The following is a 4024-nucleotide window of genomic DNA, read 5'->3' as shown; positions in this document are numbered from 1 at the left end:
CCTACTCTGTGAGATGCTCAAAATCATCCAGTGTGATGATGACTAAGTCAGGACATGGTGGTTGGGAGTAGAGTTGAAGAAGTGTTAAGTGGGCCAGAGGAGTGAGAGGCATGGGTGTATGAATGAAGGAGGGAAGTGTAAGCATGACCCCAAGCCCAGAGCTTCTGTCCCCTGGGGTGGCAGTAGGTAGAATACTCCAAGGGCTTGGCAAAGGGGAGTCAGCACTATCTAAGACAAGCACTCTCAGCCTCCACTGGGCCCTTGACACTCACAAGCCTAGAGGGGGCACATCCAGCACTGACAGGTTCTCCATCCCTGGAGAGAGCAGATCCCGGGTCCTTCCACTGGAGCTGAGCTGGGGTCACACAAGCACACCTATTACAAACAGAACCTTTCCCCTACCTTAGGATCAAGTGATCCTCCTGTGGGCCAAAGAAGGCACCAAGAATCCAGCCATTTCTCAGTCAGGGAAAAGGAGAGCTCAGAGACAAGCCCAGGCTAGTGAGTGCCAGCATGAAGCTGGATCCAGGCTCTCCTTGCTTCCCACAGCCTCTAACTCTTTCTGCAACATCACCATAGCCCTGGCTCCCCAGGTTCCACTCTATCCCATCCCCAAAGTGTCTCACCTGCACCAGGCTAAGAGTACTAAGTACACGATCAGAGCGGCTGAGGGGCAGTGCTTCCTCAAACAGCATCTGCAGCAGCTGAAGTGGACAAGTGTTCAATGGGGGGTTGAGAATACATTCATCTGTCCTGCAACATTTCCCCAGGGTGAAGCCTGTGTTGGGCCCTGTGCTGGGGATGTGGTATCCAAGACAAAAATAGCACAAGCCCTCATGTTCATGGAGAGCCAGAAAGTGAGTAGACATTTTTAGCAGGACCTACTATTTGCTGGCCAGGAGCCTATCACAGAATCTGGGGCAGCTATTTTGATTTGAGAGCATTTTATGATGCCTCAGAAACAAAATTTTCAAGTTTATTATCATTATTACTGTTATCCAGAAGTGTGATGATTAGACCTCCCTGGATATTTGATCTTTGCTCACCACCCCTCCCTGACTATCATCCTATCAGCCCTAGATTTTCTCTTTTCTTGATCTCCCAATAGCTGTGTACATTGACCATGGTGAGACCACAGGTGATATAGTAGCCCCAAGGAGGGAGGGACACTTAATTTCAGCTAAGGTAGGGAGGAGATTTTTCAAAAATACCCTGGAGGAGACTCATGATGCCCATCCCCTGGTGCTCTTTGGGGACTCACCTGAGGTACCCGTCAGGGCGCCTCTCTTTCCCTACCTCGGAGCAACAGGGCCACACTGTACCCTCTGGCCACGGAGCCCAGTGTGCACTGGATACGTGCCATCAGCTCCTGCTCTGCCTCCTGCAGGGACACACAGGCATAGTCCTGTTTCAGGTGCCCTCTCCCAACCTACCCTGAGCAAAGTGGTCGAGAGACAGTCAGCACTCCTAGGGCCGGAGGACTCCCATCTTCCTCCCATCACCCTCTCAGCGCCCCTACCTGAGCGGCATCAGGGCCCAGGACTCTGTCAAAGGTGAAGGTTTGCACCTGTGAGACAGGCTGAGCTCAGCAGTGTTATTCCCATCTTCTCCTGCACCTCCCCACATCCCATGCCATCTACCTGAGTTTGCAGAGTCCCTGGCTGAAGCAGACAAAAGTTTGTGGGTCCCTCCAGAAGGAGTGTAGGGCTATATGTCTCCTCAGGACCTGATAAAGAGACTTTATATCAGAATCAACAGGGAAACAGCTCTAGGATCTCTGAGTCCTGCCCTCAACCTTTCTATCAATTTCCCAACCTGGCCTGGCCTATCCTCTCTCCTCCCCTGAGAAACTCTTCTCAGTATGAATATGGAGGGCTTCTTACCTGACCCCTTTCCCTGCTCCACTTCTACCACCACGGTCAGCATGGCATGTGGATTGGGGGAGACAGTGAGGGCCCCTCCAGGGGACTGAGCTGTCTGGCCCAAACCAACCGCTGTGTTCACCACCTCTTCATACTCCATGGCTTTTAAGCCTCTCAGATTCCCCTCTATAATTTATGTTCCTCATCTAACAGCTTGGTGGGGGAGAGGAGGGACCAGGTGGATCTGCATAGTAACTGATCAAGGGAAGTGATACATCTCTGTCTTCTGAGATAACATTGCATATTTTTTTTACGTTTATAAAAAATTTCAGACATGTATAACAGGGAAAGAACAGTATAGTGAACCTCCTAGTACTCAGCTTCAGCAATTACCTCCCACTGGCCAGTCATTTTTTCTGTTCCTTGATCCTTTCCCAGTAGATTATGTTGAAACAAATCCCAGACGTCCTATTATTTCTGTATGCATCTGTAAAAGATTAGACTCCCCCCCCACCTTTTTTTTGAGACAGAGTCTCACTCTGTTGCCCTGCCTTTCTCATCACACACTACAACTTCAAACTCTTGGGCTCAAGCCATCCTCTTGCCTCAGCCTCCTGAGTAGCTGAGACTACAGACACCCACCACAACACCTGGCTAGTTTTTTTTTTCTAGTAGAGATGGGGGTCTCACTCTTGCTAGGGCTGGTCTCAAACTCCTGAGCTCAGGTGATCCACCTGCCTCAGCCTCCCAGAGTGCTAGGATTACAGGTGCAAGGCACTGTGGAGGCAAGAACTCTTTGTAATAATAGCTTTATTGAGACATAACTAATATACTATGCAATTTACCCATTTAAAGTATATGATTCAAGCCAGGCACAGTGCATGTCTGTAGTCCTGGCTACTCTGGAGACTAGGGCAGGAGTTTGGCTTGAACACAGGAGTTTGATGCTGCAGTGAGCTATGATTATGGCACTGTGCTTCAGTCTGGGTGTTAGAGCAAGACCCCATAACTAAAACAAGAGAACCTCCCCCCCCCGAAAAAAAAACTAAGGAATTGTATATTTAGTTTTTTTCTTTTTATTTTACATTTCCTATGCATCCAGGAGTTGAGTCAGTCATTTCTAAATTCCACTGTTAATTTTAATCTCCAGTAACAGAAAAGCTGGTTCCATAGCATGGGTAATCATGGGGCCACCCACTCAAGAATCACAGGTTCCACTTTCTCTACTTTATCAGTCTTTCTCATCACACACTACACACTTGCGATTTAAGATTGTTTTAGTAAATTCTAATTCTTCTAATATCAACTGCAATGACTACCTGGAGTTGGACCAAACTTCACAGAATAAGGCCACAGCTTCCCACAAGATGAGCCCTTACTTTAGACACTATCCACAAGTTTGGAGTTCCCAGACTACATTCACTTCTAACCAGCAGATATAAATTTGGCAGCTCTCATTACTTACACAAGCCAATAATTCACTACAACAATTCACAGAACTCAGGGATGTGCTATACTTACAATTAGAGTTTTATTATAAGAAAGGGTACAAATCCGAATAAGCCAAAGAAAGAGATACAGCCTCCCAGGAATCAGGGACAAGGGAAAATTCCTTGTTACACAGGAAGGAACTTATTTTTTGTTTATCCATTCTTCAGCTGATGGACATTTGGGTTGACTTCACCAACCCAAATGGCTATTACGAATAAGGCTGCTATAAGCTTTGTGTACAAGTTTTTGTGTGGACATATGTTTTCATTTCTCTTGGACATAGAACTTGAATTTCTGAATCATATGATAATTCTGTGTTTAACTTTTTAATTATTATTTTTTTTTTATTGAGACAGAGTCTCACTTTGTCATCCTCTAGTAGAGTGCCAGGGTGTCATAGCTCACAGCAACCTCAAACTCTTGGGCTTAAGTGATTCTTTTGTGTCAGCCTCCCAAGTAGCTGGGACTACAGGCACCCGCCACAACACCAGGCTATTTTTTGTTGTTGTTGTTGTAATTGTTGTTTAGCAGGCCCAGGCTGGGTTCAAACCTGCCAGCCCCGGTGTATGTGGCTGGCGCCCTAACCACTGAGTATAGGCACCAAGCCAGTAAGGCTATTCTTTCTGATTTAATACATTCACTTTAAAAAAAAAATCAAGAGAGAATTCAGA

Source organism: Otolemur garnettii, unplaced genomic scaffold (assembly GCF_000181295.1).
Source record: "Otolemur garnettii isolate 467f Iridium unplaced genomic scaffold, OtoGar3 scaffold00003, whole genome shotgun sequence".
NCBI lineage: Eukaryota > Metazoa > Chordata > Mammalia > Primates > Galagidae > Otolemur > Otolemur garnettii.
Note: the sequence above shows the minus strand (reverse complement) of the source record.